Source organism: Glycine soja, chromosome 14, assembly GCF_004193775.1.
Source record: "Glycine soja cultivar W05 chromosome 14, ASM419377v2, whole genome shotgun sequence".
NCBI classification, from domain to species: Eukaryota; Viridiplantae; Streptophyta; class Magnoliopsida; order Fabales; family Fabaceae; genus Glycine; species Glycine soja.
In genome coordinates this window covers 15,102,982-15,122,607 of record NC_041015.1, presented here as the reverse complement: position 1 = coordinate 15,122,607, position 19,626 = coordinate 15,102,982, and the positions used below count along the sequence as shown (strand labels likewise).

At 37.7% G+C, this 19,626-nt stretch overlaps 1 long non-coding RNA gene across 1 annotated transcript; it reads right to left on the bottom strand.

The window, feature by feature from the left end:
• Positions 1 to 8,780: 8,780 nt before the first annotated feature.
• On the bottom strand, positions 8,781 to 10,329 carry LOC114383340. Its single transcript, XR_003660494.1, has 2 exons — positions 9,131 to 10,329; positions 8,781 to 9,044 (listed from the first exon to the last, which is right to left on the bottom strand). It is a non-coding gene; the product is annotated as an uncharacterized LOC114383340 (long non-coding RNA).
• Positions 10,330 to 19,626: the final 9,297 nt, after the last annotated feature.

Genomic DNA, 19,626 nt, shown 5'->3' with positions numbered 1-19,626 from the left:
TGTTGTTGTTGGCTTTACTTCTCATGAGAAGTCCGTTCAAGATGGTGTGTGATTCTTTGGTCAAGCACATTGATTATGGTGTTTCGTTGGTAAGTGGTGGTGGTTGGTGTGGCTGTTAACGACGAAGGAGGCAGAGGAGAGGTACATTATTTCTCTCTACAATATTGATATAGTTTTATATGGATTTGCTCCATATATAGCTTATGGATTAACAATTCATAATATGTATTTAACTTACGAATTACCAGTCTGTAAGTAACTTATGGATTGACAATTCATATGTTTCTTATGGGTTGACAATCCGTAAGAAGCATACGTAATGACAATCCATAAGAAGCATATAGATTGACAATCCGTAAGGTCCACAATCCATATGGATTATACGGATTACTAATCCATATAATCCATACGGATTGCTAATTCGTATGTATTATACGAATTTCTAATCCATATAATGCATACGGATTGGTAATTCATATGATTTATACGCATTCCCAATCACAAAAATGGAATCGGTGTTATCCTAAAAACAACCAAGGCCATGGGTGAGAAACACTCATAGTGACGACGATAGATAATTAATGATGGTGGGGAGTGGCGGCAACAAGCGAATTGCGGCACCAATGAAGGGCTCCTGAAGCGCAAAAAGAAAACACAACAAGATGAAGAAGAAGAAATGTAGCAGCAAAATGGTGAGGGAGAGGAGAAGAGGGAGAACTTTTTTAAAATTTTAAGTGAAAGATATTTTTGCCACTTCACTTAAAATGTTGGATGCACCGGTAATTTTGCTGAGTACACAAAGAAACTCTCCTTTTATCTACTTTATATTTGACGTTTTTTATATCCACTCTTCTTTGCTTAAACACTTTTTCTTTTTTTTCTCCAAAAATGTTCTCTTTCATAAAATTCACTCTCGTGTTAATATTAAACCAGTGGGTTATAGCATAAGAAGTGCCCCCAACACCAGTTTCAGAAAAATACAAACATCAAAATCAATAGGAACTACTTACAGGAAAGTAACCCGTTATTCCTTACTACTACCTCATGAGACAGATAAAAAGATAATTGTTAACGACACATTCTCCCTAATTGATCGAGACCTACAATGTAAAGATTCGGGTAGCTGAGTATGGGTTCTTGCATAGTCTTCTAATCGTTGGCAAGAAGCAAAGTTATTAAGGAGACTTGAGCAATTTGAATTTTGGACTTCTCTAGAAAATACTTCGTCACATATATTGCTTTAGGGGGAACTAGTTTTTGATTTGGCACTTTCTTTTGACAATCCATATAACTTGATTTTTTTTAAAAAAAATTAAAAAAATATTTTTAATGGTTTTTTTATAAATTTAGTTATATTTTTTTATAATAAGTTTAATTACTCATTTGATCTCTATAGTTTCATAATTTGTATCTTTTAGTCCTTATAGTTTGAAAGTAGTTTTCTAGTTCCTATAATTTATATTTTAATTCTCTTCTAGTTCTTTTTTAGTTTGAAAGTTGTTTGTTTAGTTCTTATAATTTGCACTTTATTTCTCTTTTAGTCTTTATAGTTTGAAAGTGATTTTTTTAGTCTTATACTTTATATTTTCATTCCCTTTTAGCTCTTACCATTAAAATATGAGTAATACTATCAATTACAATTAATTACAGAAATATTAGCAAGTAATTCATAACTAATTTATCTCAAGATAATTTGTAATAAAAAATAATTGATAATTTATAACTAATTTGCAATTAATTATTTTTATATTTTTTGTAGCAAAGATTAAAAGGTAATTAAAATACAAATTATAAGGACTAAAAAGATCACTTTCAAATTATAGGGACTAAAAAATAATTAAAATACAAGCTATAAGGACTAATGAGATCACTTTTAAACTATATGGACTAAAAGAGAATTAAAATGTAAATTGTAGGAACTAAAAATACCACTTTCAAACTATAAGGACTAAAAGGTACAAAATATGAAACTATACAGACCAAATGAGTAATTAAACCTTTATAATATTTGGGTAAATATTATTACATTTATGTAAGTAAACAATACACACACACACACGCACGCACACACACACACACATTTAATTAGCAAATGCTGTAAAAAAAAATTGTGTGATAGTACATGTTAAAAACACACACACACACATAATATCAATTTCATTGCAATATATTAGTAAATGATGTAAAAAAAATTGTGTGATAGTATATGTTAAAAAACATATTTATTGATATATCGACATATGTAGTGTAGAAGACCAAAACAATTCAACATGAAAGTTTTCTTTTTAAAATAAATAGATTTATTTATAAATAATTAGAATTATGTATGGTGTCGTTAGACGTTGTTAGTTTGTCGCTGAATTTTTTTTGAATGTTTTGTTAAAATGGACACACTTACTGGAAAATCTATGGAAATAGTGGATGTTATGGTGAGGAGGAAGATCAATTTTATGTGCCTACAAGAAACTAAGTGGACAGGTGAAAAAGCGAAAGAATTAGACAACTCGGGATTTAAGCTGTGGTATACGGGAAAAATCAGATCAAGAAATGGGGTAGGGATTATTGTGGACAAGGAGTGGAAGAAGGATGTCGTGGATGTAAGAAGAGTAGGAGATCGTATCATAGTCTTAAAATTGGTAGTGGGACAGGACACCTTTAATGTTATTAGTGGGTACGTACCTCAGGTTGGGTTAGCAGAACACTTTAAGGTAAAATTTTGGGAGGATCTAGAAGGGGTACTTCAGGATATACCCCAAGGAGAGAAAGTTTTCCTAGGAGGGGATCTCAATGGACATGTAGGTAGCGTGGCTAGAGGTTTTGAGGGGGTGCATGGGGGTTTTGGCCTAGGGGAGATGAATGGGGAGGGTAAATCCATCTTGGAGTTTTCGGAGGCTTTGGATCTTTCTATAGCCAATACATGGTTTAAGAAAAGAGAGGAACATCTTATCACTTACAAAAGTGGAGGGACATGTTCTCAGATAGATTTCTTCCTTATCAGGAAGTCTGATAGGAAGTATTGCTTGAACTGTAAAGTTATCCCGGGAGAGAGCTTGACTACCCAACATAGAGTTTTGGTTATGGATGTAAGAATTAGAGATAGGGCAAAGAGAAGAAGTCCTCTGGTAGCACCAAGGATCAAATGGTGGCACTTGAAGGGTGAGAAACAAGGAATCTTCCAACAAAAGATATGGGAGGGTTGGTGTGGACAATCACAAGGAAGTGCAAATGATATGTGGAACAAGATGTCCCAAGAGATTATTAAAGTGGCTAAAGAGACGTTGGGTGAATCTAGAGGTTTTGGACCTAGGGGTAAAGAATCGTGGTGGTGGAATGAAAATGTTCAGAGCAAAGTTAGAGTAAAAAAGGAGTGTTTCAAGGAGTGGTCTAGGTGTAGAAATTCTGAAACTTGGGATAAGTATAAGATAGCTAGAAATGAAACCAAAAAGGCGGTGAGTGAGGCAAGAGCCCAAGCTTTTGACGGACTATACCAAGCTCTAGGAACCAGGGACGGAGAAAGATCTATATATAGGCTTGCTAAGGGTAGAGAGACGAAGACTAGAGATTTGGATCAAGTAAAGTGTGTTAAGGATGAAGAAGGCAAAGTCTTAGTGCATGAAAAAGATATCAAGGAAAGGTGGAAGGGGTATTTCCACAACTTATTTAATGATGGATATGGATATGACTCTAGCAGTCTAGACACAAGAGAAGAGGACCGGAACTATAAGTACTATCGTCGGATTCAGAAACAGGAAATAAAGGAAGCGTTGAAAAGAATGAGTAATGGTAAGGTGGTGGGGCCAGACAACATACCTATTGAAGTGTGGAAAACTCTTGGAGATAGAGGTCTTGAGTGGCTCACCGAACTCTTTAACGAAATTATGAGGTCAAAACGCATGCCGGAGGAATGGAGGAGAAGCACGTTAGTGCCAATCTATAAGAACAAGGGGGATATACAAAATTGTGCAAATTATAGGGGAATCAAGCTCATGAGTCATACCATGAAATTATGGGAAAGAGTGATCGAACGGAGATTAATAAAGGAGACTCAAGTTACTGAGAATCAATTTGGTTTCATGCCGGGAAGGTCGACCATGGAAGCGATTTATTTATTATGGCGGGTGATGGAGCAATATCGCATGGCCCAACAAGACTTGCACTTGATTTTTATTGACTTGGAGAAAGCGTATGATAGAGTGCCTAGAGAGATTTTGTGGAAAGCTCTAGAGAAGAAAGGGGTTAGGGTTGCATATATTCGAGCTATCCAAGATATGTATGATAGGGTATCGACTAGTGTTAGGACACAGGGTGGAGAGTCAGACGATTTTCCCATCACAATTGGTTTACATCAAGGGTCAACCCTTAGCCCCTACCTTTTTACCTTAATTCTGGATGTCCTCACGGAACAAATCCAAGAGATAGCGCCGAGATGCATGCTTTTTGCATATGACATAATCCTCCTTGGAGAGTCAAGGGAGGAGTTGAATGAGAGGTTGGAAACTTGGAGACGAGCTCTAGAAACACATGGCTTTCGCCTAAGCAGAAGCAAATCGGAGTATATGGAATGTAAGTTCAACAAAAGAAGGAGGGTTTCTAACTCAGAGGTGAAGATAGGAGACCATATTATCCCTCAAGTCACACGGTTTAAATATCTTGGGTCTGTAATACAGGATGATGGGGAAATTGAAGGGGATGTGAATCATCGCATTCAAGCAGGATGGATGAAATGGAGAAAAGCATCGGGGGTGTTATGTGATGCAAAGGTACCGATCAAGCTAAAGGGAAAGTTTTATCGGACTGCGGTAAGACCGGCGATTTTGTACGGAACAGAATGTTGGGCGGTCAAGAGCCAACATGAGAATAAAGTAGGTGTAGCGGAGATGAGGATGTTGCGGTGGATGTGTGGTAAGACTCGACAGGATAAAATTAGAAACGAAGCTATTAGAGAGAGGGTTGGAGTAGCGCCTATTGTAGAGAAGATGGTGGAAAATAGACTTAGGTGGTTTGGGCATGTAGAGAGAAGACCGGTAGACTCTGTAGTGAGGAGAGTAGACCAGATGGAGAGAAGACAAACAATTCGAGGCAGAGGAAGACCCAAAAAAACTATAAGAGAGGTTATAAAAAAGGATCTCGAAATTAATGGTTTGGATAGAAGTATGGTACTTGATAGAACATTATGGTGGAAGTTGATCCATGTAGCCGACCCCACCTAGTGGGATAAGGCGTTGTTGTTGTTGTTGTTGTTTTGTTAAAATGGACAAAGATGAGTGAATATATGATAACATAATGTATGAAGAAGTTAATATGAATGAAGACAATGGAGAGAAACCTGATGTGTTTGAAAATATTGATTGTTCTGATGCCTTCAATACTTCTCATGTATTGATATGATTTTGTATTTTGTTAAAATAAGTAAATGAATGTCCCTTGAATTGGGCTTGCTCTGTTGCGTATGATATTGGTTTTGTAGCAATGATAATGAGGTCAAACACAAATACTGAAAATAGAGGAAGAACCTCATATGTTTTAATTGGTTGTGAGGGGAGTGAAAAATATAGGGCTTACATGAAAGATTTAATACGAATGTTACTGGCAGTAGAAAATGTGGGTGTCCTTTTAAGCTACGAGCGAAACCAGTGTTGGGAGGTGATGGAAGGATGGTGAAGTTAATATGTGGGAGTCATAATCATGCATTGACTAAGTCATTAGTTGGGCATTCATATGTTGGTCGACTGACTAAGGATGAGAAGACTATTATTGGTGATATAAAAATGTCAATGGTCAAACCAAAGAATATTTTTCTGACATTGAAGGAGCACAATGCAACCAGTTGTACAACAATGAAGCAAGTATACAATGTAAGATATGCATATCGTTCTTCTATAAGAGGCAATAATAGTGAAATGCAACAACTAGTGAAGCTTCTTGAACGTTATCAATATATTCATTGGCATAAATTGAAGGATGAAGATGTTGTACATGATATATTTTGGAGTCATCCTGATGCAGTGAAATTAACCAATGTCTGTAATTTGGTATTTCTCATAGATAGTACCTGCAAACCAAACAAATATAGACTGCCTTGACATTGTTGGTATAACACCAACTAGGGATGACATTTCAACTGCATTTGCCTATTTGAAGGGAGAACGTATAAACAATGTTGTTTGGGCATTGGAACGATTTTGAGGTATTTTTCTGAGACGTGATGCAATCCCTAAAGTTATTGTTACTGATAGAGATTCAACATTGACAAATTCAGTGAAAACTATTTTCCCTAAGTCAACCAACTTGTTGTGTCAGTTTCACATTGATAAGAATGTGAAGGCAAAATGCAAAACCCTTGTTGGTCAAAAAAATGAATGAGATTATGTCATGGAAGCATGGGGGAGTCTGGTGGATTGTCCTTTTGAGCAAGAGTTCGATAATTGCCTTATGAAGTTTGAAATCACTTGCTTATCATGACCAATGTTTGTTGACTATGTGAAACAAACATGGTTGATTTCCCATAAGCAAAGATTTGTTAAATCTTGGATGAATAAGGTGATGAATCTAGGAATCACAACAATTAATAGGTATGAAAATTGTATATATATATATATATATATATATATATATATAGGTTTTAGTAACAACACATCAATGTATAAAAATAGTTGTTTGTCTTTTTGAAATGCAGGGTTGAGTCTGCACATTGGGCCTTAAAGGAACTACTGCAAAATAGTCTTGGTGACCTATGTAGTGTTTGGGAAGCCATGAATAACATGATATCTCTGCAACACACTGAAATTAAGGCATCTTTTGAGACACACACACATGTGGTTAGACATGTTTTTAAAGTTACCCTATACAAGAGAAAAATGGCATGATATCAAGGTATGCTTTTAACCAGATTGCTGCTGAGTTTGAGCATGTAAAATATGCTGGCATTGATAGTTCTCGTAGTGGATGTATAATGATAACTACCCATGGTCTTCCATGTGCATGTGAGCTAGCTAGATATGTTCTTGGTAGCATACCACTTGACATAATCCATATGTTTTGGCGGAGGCTCAGTTTTTCAGACCAAGGTTTATCTAAGCCTAAAGTCAGCATAATCAAAGAGATGGAAGTCATATCCAAGTGGTTTGAAGAGTTTGATGAATGTAACGAAGTGACTTTAAAGAGTAAACTTTGAGAAATTTACTACCATGATCTTAATTCTATGCATGCTCCTCTTGAAAAGGTCAAAACAAAAGGCGCTTAAAAGAAATAGATGACCAAACAACAAAAATCAACGAAGTGTGATCCGTCTTACTGGAGTATGTGGATGTATTACATTCTATGCAAAATAACAATTCTTCAGTGGAACATTGTGCATCATCAGTTGAACAACCAAAACCTAAGAGAAAGATGTCAATGTTGGATCAATTCCATACATGCATTCATGAATTCATTGAAAACATTGTTGATATTAAAGTTGATGGTAATTATGGATATCATGTAATTGTTGCCTTATTAGGTATGGGTGAAGATTCATGGTCTTTGGTCTGTGACCATTAGCTGAAAGAACTTGCACAATGGTCTAATGAGTATATACACATGCTTGGTGGCATAGACAAATATAAGGAGTTAAAATGGCCACTACTTGTTGATGGATTGTCCATGGTATATTAGTTTTTTGGTTACATATTCATGGATAAATTTCCACATAGGGTTACTGATTAAAATTGTTTTGTGCAAGTTACCATGGATAAGTAGATGAATATTACCGATATGGGTCATGTGATTGCATCAAGGTATAAGGTTATCCTTCTTTCTTTTTCTCTCTAACAAAACATGACATTTTTTCCTCTTAGAATTCAACCACCGAGAGATAGTTTCATGCATCGTATTATATGTATTAGTCATGTGTATGACAATCATTTTGTTTAAGTATAACATTGACCATCCTGTTTGTTCAATTATTTTATTATAACAAGCATTATGAATATTTGAATGTGTATTTGTGTATGTAACAAATATTTCTAGGAGATAGTTGTCCCTTGCCGCCAACAACTTTGTTATAGTCAACACATTGTCATTATCAAGCAAAAGAGTGGCCTACTCCTTATTAATAGAATGCACCAATATACCAATTTTATGAGGTTGACCATAGAATATGTCGATTTAGGAGAAGATTAAACATTTTGTTATTGTTTGGACAATGTTTCTAACTTACTTAGTTGTGACAATATGGATAATGCATATAATGTGGTAATTAACGTGTCTCTCAATGAATGTTAATATAATTAATTTTTACATATGATTGACCTGTTGCAATATTAAGATTAGAAAAAAGGTAGGTTTACCAAAGATAAAAGGAAGAATAAGTGCTCTAAGTTCGCAAGCAAAAAACTACTACAAGATGATTGGGGTTTAGGGCATATGAATTATGGTATATTGTGTAGGGTTTAAGGTTAATGGTTAAGGGTTTAGAGTTTATGGTTTACGGAGTCGTGTTTAATGTATAGGATTGGGGGTGTAGGGTTTATGGTTTATGATTTTTTATGGTTTAGGGTTTATTTATTTGTGTTAAGGGTATACATGGCTTAGGGTTTACTTATGTTAGGGCTTAGGGTTTAGTTAAGTTAGTGTTATGCGTAACTTGTTTTAGGGCTTAATGTTTACTTATTTTAGTCTTTAGGGTAAGTTGTTTTAAAGTTTAGGCTAACATTATAAGGGTTTATGGTTTACGTGGTTTAGTGTTTAGGTTTAATATGTTTAGCCCAACTACATAATAGCGAAATACCACAGAAACACAATTGAAAACCATAGTTATAATATACATAGCCAATCAAATAAGAAAATTGTTAAACATTGTTCAGTCATATTGCATACAAAAATATCCTATAGTACTCAGCCAATCACAAATGTCTTCATCATCGTCCTCCATCATCTTTGTCTTGTGTATCCCTCCTAGCTAATCATAGACAATGGTCAGTCTGAGTGTATGCATCAATTCCAACAGTGACCATCATCATGTTGATCATGTTTTCGAAACTTTTTGCTATCCTTTGGCAAGTGGCCTGCGTCATTCACAACAAAGTAAAAAATACCACATACGAACCATGACAAAAAATATTACTAATATTGAATTGAAAATAAATTATACCACTGCATGATGAGGCATGTCTGCATCGACAGTCGCATGTGCATATGGTTGTGGCATAATTTCTAACTGAATGGGCAACATAGGTGGATCTGGTAAAATAAATGTATCATCATGCACCACGAGTGGATGTCTAGAAGGATCACTAAGTTGTGACACACTCATAAATGGATAAGATATCCTATAGAACCGCCACTCCATGTAGTTTGCTGCACACTAACCAAGAGAACTACAAATCTGTCCAACCGGTGCAAGGTATTCTAAAACCTTAAGCCATTTATCGTTAATTGCCTTTATGGACAAGGATGGAGCAATAGGTAGTGGAGGAATGGTTTAAACATAACCAAATTACTACACGACCCTCCATGGTTGGTGTCTGACAATAGTTGAACCCCATCTCAGATGTCCAGAAAATAATGAAATCAGCTCAAATTCTCTAAATGCATAGCGGTCACCATAAGGTATCCAACACACAATATTTGACATCAATCTATCCAAGTGTTTTTGATACGTCATCACTGGTAATGCCTTCCTAGAATTCCTGCAACAAGCCTGTGGTTTCCTCTCATGGTAATCCTCATTAGCAATAATGGACGCAGTTGTAGGGAATGCTCGTGGATCCAAGATTGCACATATAAAAAATTCAAATAAAAATTCTAATTATCATCACAACATATAAAGTTCAAAACATATAACTGGAGGTAAAAATAATTATAATTACTTGTAACAGAGTGATATATCCTGCAAGGTGTTTTGTCGTATGCTTTGACGCAACATTTAGATTGTCATACATATAGACCAGTGCAACCACTCCCCATGAATAGCCTCCAAATTGGCTGAGGTCACGTAATGTATCCAAGTATGCCACACTGATATGTGTAGCACTCTCGCTAGCAAAGAGTGTGCAACGTACTAGATGTAATAAATATGCTCGAGCTGCTATGGTCCACTATCTTAGGTCACATTTGCTACGATAAATGCCTCGCAACTAGGTTAGGCAAACATATGCCCCTCTACATTGGTCAGTCTCATCTTTTTCTTCTTGTGTAGTGACTTCAAGTGACTCAACTAACAAGTCAACAACTTCCTCTACATCTATAGCATCAAAGGTATGGATGGAAGACACCTGTAATCGGAAAATGTAATAAGGACACCACATCATCGATGGTTATAGTCACCTCGCCTATAAGTAGATGAAAACTATTAGTTTCCTTGTGCCACCTGTTAGTCGGTGAAAACGACTAACTTTTGTGTGTAAAACTTGTGTATATTGTATCAAACTTCTTCAATTTATAGTTGTATTGTAATATTATAAGTACTTTCTGTTAAATATAGGTAATAGATAATTTATACTTTTGTTTTGTGTGTTTAATAATCAATTTCTCTCAATTTCTGGTTAATTAGGCAAATTGGCAAAAGTGTTGTTTTCACCTTCTCGCTAAGCCAATCTACTGGCTTAGCGAGCATTCGCTAAGCACGACACTCAATGGCTAAGCACAAGGAAGAATCCAGAAGAAGATGAGTTTTCAGGTTCGATGAGTGCATCGCTCCAGGTCATCAAGCGCACCACTTCAACTCATCCACTAAGCGAGAGAGCCGTGCTAAGCCAAAATCCACTTATGTGCGCTATGCGATTCAGATTTGCGCTAAGCATGCAAGTATGGACCAACCCATCTATTTAAGCTTGAAATACGATTTTTTGTGGGAGTTTGGCATTTTTTCTTGAGAAGCCTCTACATGCACAAGAATCTCGCCTTGGCTTGAAGCCTTTGCATGTGTAGGAAGTTCTAGAGAGAGAAAGGTCCAAGTTCCAAAGAGTTATGAGAGATTTTGTTGTGTGAAGATTTGCAAAGAGGAGAGCTCAAAGTGGAAGCCATTCTGAGAGCTTGAGATGAGTTTGTGAGATCCTAGAGGTGGAGTAAAGGAGGTTTCCGGACTATGGAAAGCTAAATCCTCTATTGGATCTTCCCTGTAGGTACCTAATGTAAATATATTTCTATCTATGTAATGATGTTTTGTGTGTTCTCTGTGCTATTTGCTTTTCATTCCAGTATGCCTTTACCTTGATCACGTAGATGCATGCTTTGTTAGGGTCATTCAACAGCGGAAAATGGTATGATTCTAAAGTCCTTGATAGTACGGGGTTAAGTTGTTGTACTATCACGAGGAATCGGGGTACAAGAACTTAGTTGTGTATGTGGGTCTTAATGCGGTCCTGGTTAAGTTTAGTCTTACAAGAGGAATCTGTGGACGAGGCTTGATCAGGATTAGGCTAGGCTATCATGAGGAGTCAGGGTCTAGCATTCTAGGAGACAACATAGGAATACATGAGCATTGTTAGATAGAGAATATCTATTTTAGCATCAGGAACCTATTAGGAAGACCAACGTGTTCTCTACTTGGTTTTACGCAACATTTCTCTTGCGTGATTTTCTTTCTTTTTGCATAGATAGTTTATATACCTGTTCATAACCATAATCATCTTTTCATACCAGACACCTATTTACTGAAATAGTTTGCCAGATAACACAAGTTCCCCGAGAGTTCGATACTCAGTTCTTATCATTTTATACTACTTGTGCAATCCAATACACTTGCCAGCCGCGAACAAGTTTTTTGTGCCGTTGCTGGGGAGCTTCTTTTAATTTGGGAAGTTAGCTCGTTCTTAGGTGTCTATTCTTTATTTTTTATTCTTTGATTGTTTCTGTGTATATTTGTTCTTTAATTTATGTTTGTCTTCTCTTATTGAACTGGATAACCGTTGTTCTGTTAGTACTATTTATGCATAGATCTCCCACAGGCACTTTAGTTCCTTTGGACTTAGAAATTGAAGCTACACTGAGAAGGACAGGGCTGAGAGGAGAAGGAAACTATTGCAAGACAGAACAGTTGCATCCATTCTTGAGGAAGAGACCCATTTTTCTGATTCATCATCATCTGATTCACCATCGTCAAGGGAATCCACTAATCAATTGTCTAAAACTGCTACCATGGAAGATGAGCACGACCAAAGAACTACCCTTGAGGACTATTCAAGTAATTTGGTACCATAATTTTTCACTAGCATTGCACGTCTTGAAGTGCAAGCGCACAACATCACCTACCCACATTCTTTGATCCATCTGATACAAGGGAATTTATTTCAAGGATTACCTAATGAAGATCCCTATGCACACTTGGCAACATTTATTGAGATTTGCAACATTGTTAAGATTGCTGGTGTACCAGATGAAACTATCAGACTCAGCCTTTTCTCATTTTCACTGGCAGGAGAGGCCAAGAGGTGGCTTCACTCATTCAAATGTAACAGTCTTAAAACCTGGGAAGAAGTTGTGGAAAAGTTCCTAAAGAAGTATTTCCTAGAATCTAAGACTGCTAAAGGGAAGAAAACAATATCTTCATTTCACCAATTCCCTGATGAATCCTTGAGTGAGGCGTTGGAGAGATTCAGAGACTTACTGAGAAGAACTCCCACCCATGGATTCTCTGAGCCAATCCAACTGAATATGTTCATAGATGGGCTAAGACCACAAACTAAGCAATTACTAGATGCTTCTTCTGGGGGAAAAATAAAGCTGAAAACCCCAGAAGAAGCAACTGAGCTCATAGAGAACAAGTCAGCCAGTGATTATGCCATTCTGAGGGACAGAACTCATTAACCCACAAAGAAGAGCCTGTTGGAGCTAACATCACACGATGTTTTGTTGGCACAGAACATGTTGCTATCTAAGCAACTTGAGATCCTAACGGAAACACTTGGTAAGCTGCCAACTAAACCGTCGATTGGGCAACCTACACATTCTTCTGTTTTGCAGGTCACAGGTTGTACCATTTGTGGTGAAGCTCATGAGTCAGGCCAATGCATCTCCACTGAAGAAAACACTCAAGAAATTGATTTCATGGGGAATCAGCAGAGGCAAGGGTATACTCAAGGAGGATTTTTAGGCTTCCAGCAAGGTCCTTATAATCAGCAAGGACAGTGGAGGACACACCCTAGCAACCAGTTCAATAAAGACCAGGGTGGATTCTCAAACAGGCCAATTCAACAAGGGCCTAATATCTTTCAGAGGATGACTATGTTGGAAGAAACCTTGACTTAGTTTATGCAGGTAACGATGTCAAATCATAAGAGTACTGAGTCAGCATAAAGAACCTTGAGGTCCTGGTGGGACAACTGGCCAAGCAGATAGCTGACAAGTCATCCAATAGTTTTGGAGCAAATACGGAAAATAATCCTAAGGAGGAATGCAAGGCTATGATGACTAGGAGTAAAAGGTTTGTGGAAGCTGAGGATGAAGAGAGTGTGGTGTACAAGGAGCAAATGGGTGAAAAGATAGGTGCCGAGGTTAAGGAAAATGATGTGAAGGGTAAAGAGAATCAAGAAAAAGGGAAGAAAATAATGGTCCGGAATAAAAAGATGGAGAACCAAGAAAAAGAAAAAGAAGGAGAAAAAGAAATAGAAAATGAGAAAAATGAAAAAGAAGAAAAAAAAATAAGATTTCAGAGAAAAGTAGAAGTGGAAAGGTTGTGGACAAAGGTGTGGAAATATCATATCCTGTGGTACCTTCCAAGAAAGAAAAAGATCATCATTTGGCAAGATTTTTGGATATTTTCAGGAAACTGGAAATAACCATGCCCTTTGGCGGAGCTCTGCAGCAGATGCCATTTTACTCTAAATTTTTGAAAGATATGTTGACAAGGAGGCATAAGTACATTCATCAGGAAAACATCATAGTGGAAGGAAATTGTAGTGTTGTGATCCAAAAGATTCTTCCACCTAAGCATAAAGATCCTGGGAGTGTAACTATTCCTTGTTCAATAGGAGAAGTCAATGTGGGAAAGACTCTGATTGATCTGGGAGCCAATATTAATTTGATGTCACTCTCCATGTGCAGAAGATTGGGAGAGTTGGAGATTATGCCCACTTGAATGACTCTACAATTAGCTTACCGCTCCATTACCAGGCCCTACGGAGTAATTGAAGATGTATTGGTCAGGGTCAAGCATTTTATCTTCCCAGCAGACTTTGTGGTCATGGATATCTCTAGAGATATTGACATCCCTGTAATCTTGGGGAGGCCGTTCATGTTGACCGCAAGCTGCATAGTTGACATGGGGAAGAGGAAGCTGTAGTTTGGTTTTGAAGACCAAAAAATTGATTTTGACTTGTTTGTTGAAGATAAGCCTGATCCATAACACAATGTTTGCTTGCAGGTAATGGGAGAAGGTCAAGAGGTTCTGAAGGTGAGAACCAAAACATAAGATCGCCCAGTGAGGTAAAAGCGTCAAGCTAATGACGTTAAAGAAGCTCTCCTTGGGAGGTAACCCAGTTTCAATTTGTGTTATTTTTTGTTTTTCATGCATTTGATCATTGGGAACTTGTTGTATAATCTGAACATTGGAGCATATCAGCCTCCCTTTGAATGGTAAAATTTCTTGGGAAAGGACTAACTTTAAAACTTAGAAAATCTTTTTGAAAATTAGTCCTTTCGCTAAGCGTCTGCTTCTCGCTAAGCGCATAATCATTCATGCGCTAAGCCACGAGTTTCAAGTGCTTAGCGCACAACCCTATCATCTAAGGCTGATTAATTCCGCTAAGCTAGCCAAGGTTAGCTAAGCTCAAATCAATTTGAGTTGAATTCAACTAAGCGACAGACTGATTGCTTAGCGATGGCTTCCCTTGGCTAAGCGAGACCCAGTGTCGCCAAGCACAATTCATTGCAGCCAGAATTAAGGGTCATGGAGCTTAGCGCTTAATCTGCTGGCTAAGCGGATATTCTTGCGGTTTAAACTGGATTGGATACAGCTTAGTGCCACTCATGGTCGTTGAGCTCAATCGCTAGTGGCAGTATGCGCGCTAAGCGATGCTATTAACCGCCTAGCGCCAACTCCTCTGTACTTAAAATGCATAATTTCAGCTAAGCGGATTAGAGCTTGGCTTAGCGGAAATTGCAGGTTTTCTGATCTACAGATCCCACTAAGCGACAACATCCTCGCGCTAAGCCAAATTCTGTGCAAAAAAAAATTGAATTTTGAATTTAGCTAAGCGCGGGCCGCTGAGCGGGAAAAATTGAGAAACCAAACGTCTCGCCTTTTTGCTCAGCGAACCTCACTGCTAAGCGAAAAGAACGAAACGTTCTTAGTGGGTGCAACGTCAGTTACAACCACTTTCCAAAAATTTGCGCCCTTTCTACTCCCTCTCTCCCTCAAACTGCTCTCTGTGCGTTTTGTTTCTTTTTCTTTGCATCCTTTTGTTCTCATCAATCATCGCAGCACAAGTAAGTTCCTTGATCTTTCTCTTTGTTATTTTTATCAAACCTTAGGATAGACAACTCTAGAGTAGGCTTAAACTTTTAGGGTTTTGTTGTTTTAAGAATAGTTTAAAATTGAAAACTTTAAGTTCATTTTGTGTCTGAACACTGTATTGAGGGTTGTGCATGTTTAATCCACTAAGTAGAGACCCAAAATATGGAAGAAAATGCGCCACTGCTTCTGCATTTTTTTTTTGGAAAATGAAATGAATTTTCTTAGTGCGCTTACTGCACTAAGCGAGTTCATCAATTTTTGTTAAATATAGGCATTTTCCTGAAGAACTCGCTCAGCGCGCTTACCGTGCTAAGCGAGTTTATTTCTTGAGGATGAACGCTCATCTGCTTGGTACAGTACTTGTGGCTAAGCGAGGCTGATTCGCTATGCCCAGGTAACTTAGTAAAAAAAATTGATTGCTTGGCTGCGCGCTAAGCCAGGATCTCCTGCGCCAAGCGAAATTCCTTACGACATCTGCTGAGCTGAGCGACCCTGTTCGCTAAGCCTGCATAACTTAGAGAAAATTTTGCTTAGTTTAGTGCCGCTAAGCACAACTTATTCTTGGCTAAGCGCAAATCCATGCGGCTAACCTTAGGCTTTGCGGGCTCCTTTGCAGACACTGTAACCTAGCATTTTCAGCTAAGCGGAATTCCTGTGCCGCTAAGCCCAGTGTCGTTTTTTGTGAGGCCCGCTAAGCGAATTTTGTCTCGCTAAGTGGCCAGTGTCTTTTCCAATTTTATTTTTTGGTTTTTAAAATTTGAATAACTGTGTCCTGATTAATTGTTTGGTTCTCTATATGCAGATGGCCTCTAAGAAACATGAGTAGTGATTCTAGACCACAGGATCAGAATGATAACAGGAGATTTCAATCAGAGGAAGCTTGGAACCGATATATCGATAATATTTTAGACTGAAGGATCCTTTTGAAAAGGAGTGTGAAACTTTATCATTCTGAATTTGACAAGTTTAAAATAGAATTGGAGAGGCGAAACCTGCACAAGCGTCTCGCCAACCTTCAGGAAGGAAGCATAGATGTGGCAGTGGTTAAGGAATTTTATGCCAATTTCTATAGTCCAACAGATCAAGCTCCTAAATGTGCTAAAATAAGAGGCCATTTAATCAAGATAGATGCAGAGAGCTTAAATGAGTTCCTCCAGACTCCAGTGTTATTAGAGGAGGGGGAATCTTTACCCACTTATTCTAGATTTTGCAGACTAAGGTCTGATCCCAGAGAGATGGAGGCTAGACTATGCATTACGGGCATGGAGTGTTTTCTCAGAAAAGATCTTACCACCCTGGCTCAGACATGGAGTGTTTTCTCATACTCAAACCTAGCTCCTACTTCCCGCACTTCATATTTGAACACAGACAGAGCTAGGTTGGTCTATGGTTTAATCACAAGGATGGACATGAACATCGGCGGCTTGATCTCTGGACAAATGACCATGATCGCTCAGTCTAACTCTTCTCGATTAGGCTTCCCAGCTTTAATCACAGCCTTGTGTAGATCGAGGGGAGTGGGATCTGATGCCCTTACCTCCTATGAAAATGTAAGACCGACCATTGACTTAGCTTACATCATAAGGAACTTTTGGAATGCAAATGACCAAATAGTTAATTTTCCAGAGACAAAGAAGACTAAGCTCAGAGCAGCTGATATTCCCTCTTCCTTTACACCAATAGTTGGCATCTCTGCATCTTCTACTTTAGCCCCACCTCCATCTTTAGCAGAGTTATCTGCCCAAAGCTCTCAGACTTCAGATGCCAAATTTCAAAGCTTGTTTGAAGGACAGGTTCTCATTATACAAAGCTTGCAGGAACTAGTTCAGTAGAGACCAATTATGGGTGTAGAGCAGTTCGTTGAGAAGGTGGCCTGGCCAGGAGCCCGACCTTCTTTTGTGGGGGATAATGAAAGTTCTACAGCCCAGGCACCTCAACAACATGAGCCAGAACCAGAAAATGATCACTCATCTGAAGCCACCATCTTTGGAGCTGTTGATTGTAAAAAAAAAAAGATTAGAGACGAGATCCAATGAGGCTGCTCATCATGGACCACTGCCAGCGTTAGCTGATGCACCATTTCCAAGAGCGGATCCATCTTCACCTCAGCATGCAACAGACTCTTCCATTCCGATCTTAGAGATACATGAGGGCCAGACCATACTAGTTCTTCCTTTAGACACTTCTCCTCCAGTTACTCCAGTATGGTATCTAACAGATGAGAAGAATGTTCAGATACAGGACAATCAGGACCAGTCACAGGAATTTTAATTCCTGATGACACTTTTTGCTTTTTGATTTATTATTATTATAATTTTGGTTTTCGTGCATTATTTCCTTTATATCTATATATACTGCTAGTTTTAGCTATGAATAGTTAGTATGCTTATCCTGAAGCATTTTGAACAGTTTAACTTATTTTTGATGACATGACAATGAAACACTTTTATCTTTTTGTGAAAAATGGATGTATGTTTTCATTTTGAATTGAGTGCATGATTGTGATGGATTTTGTGTTTCCTTTCATGATTTTGAGCAAGTGTGTATGTTAGACAAAGAAAGAACAAGAATGTGAACTCACAGTATAATTGTTAGTCAATAGACAGATTGATTGTGAAAGAAAAAGCTTGAACCAAAAACCGGTGAGAGTGTGACCTTACTCTGTGAGTAATGATCTTTGCATGAATCTCTGAATTCTAGAAAGATATGTATAACTTAGAACATGATGAAGTCCATGATTTGTATATACACAAGCTCTTTTGACCAAATAGCTCACCTTGAATGATAAATGTATCTTTTGCTCCTTCTATAAGCTGAATGATTTTTGTCATGAATTGAACCCTAAACTTAAATGATTATCTCCTGATACCTTGTTTAGATTCTAGGAGAGCATATGGTTCAAGGCAAATTCACTCTAAATTTGGGGGAGGAAAGTCAATTAAAATGAAAAGAAAAAGGTTAAGCATCAACACACACAACAAATAAGTTGTATTTAAAAAAAAATAAAAAAAGAAGGAAGAAGAAAAAAATAAGTGTGTTGTGTCAATAAGGTCAAAAGCGACTTTGTAGCCAATGAATTTTTGTAGCCAAACCTCACTACAAGCCTGAGAAAGTCCTTCTGATTCTATTTATACATTTCTGACTTGATGGCATGAGATGAAATGCAAAGATTGGACCCCCCATTAGTTGTTATCAATGAATAACTTAAACACTTGTGCTTGAGTGAAACAGTAGCTGTGAGACTGTGGTTTGAGCTACTTTCCTTGATGTCTGTCTTATGATTAACTTCATCTAACTGTATAGTTCACATTTTGTTCTCCTCTTTGTCTAGCTGCATATTCTGTGAAAACAAGTGATAGGTACACATTGCTTCATCTTTCTCAACATGCAATCAGTCATTTTGATGCATACACCTTTGTACATAAACATTGCATGTTTTACCACTTGAGGACAAGTGAGCTGTTCTCTTTTGCTTGAGGACAAGCAAAACTGTAAATTTGGGGGAGTTGTTAGTCGGTGAAAATGACTAACTTTTGTGTGTAAAACTTGTGTATATTGTATCAAACTTCTCCAATTTATAGTTGTTTTGTAATATTATAAGTACTTTATGTTAAATATAGGTAATAGATAATTTATACTTTTTTTATGTGTTTAATAATCAATTTCTCTCAATTTCAGGTTAATTAGGCAAATTGGCAAAAGTGTTGTTTTCACCTTCTCGCTAAGCCAATCTGTTGGCTTAGCGAGCATTCGCTAAGCGCGACACTCAATGGCTAAGCACGAGGAAGAATCCAGAAGAAGATGAGTTGTCAGGTTCGGTGAGTGCATCGCTCCAGGTCATCAAGCGCACCACTTCAACTCATCCACTAAGCGAGAGAGCCGCGCTAAGCCAAAATCCACTTATGTGCGCTATGCGATTCAGATTTGCGCTAAGCATGCAAGTATGGACCAATCCATCTATTTAAGCTTGAAATCCGATTTTTTGTGGGAGTTTGGCATTTTTTCTTGAGAAGCCTCTACATGCACAAGAATCTCGCCTTGGCTTAAAGCTTTTGCATGTGTAGGAAGTTCTAGAGAGAGAAAGGTCCAAGTTCCAAAGAGTTCTGAGAGATTTTGCTGTGTGAAGATCTGTAGAGACGAAAGCTCGAAGCAGAAGCCATTCTGAGAGCTTGAGATGAGTTTGTGAGTGATTG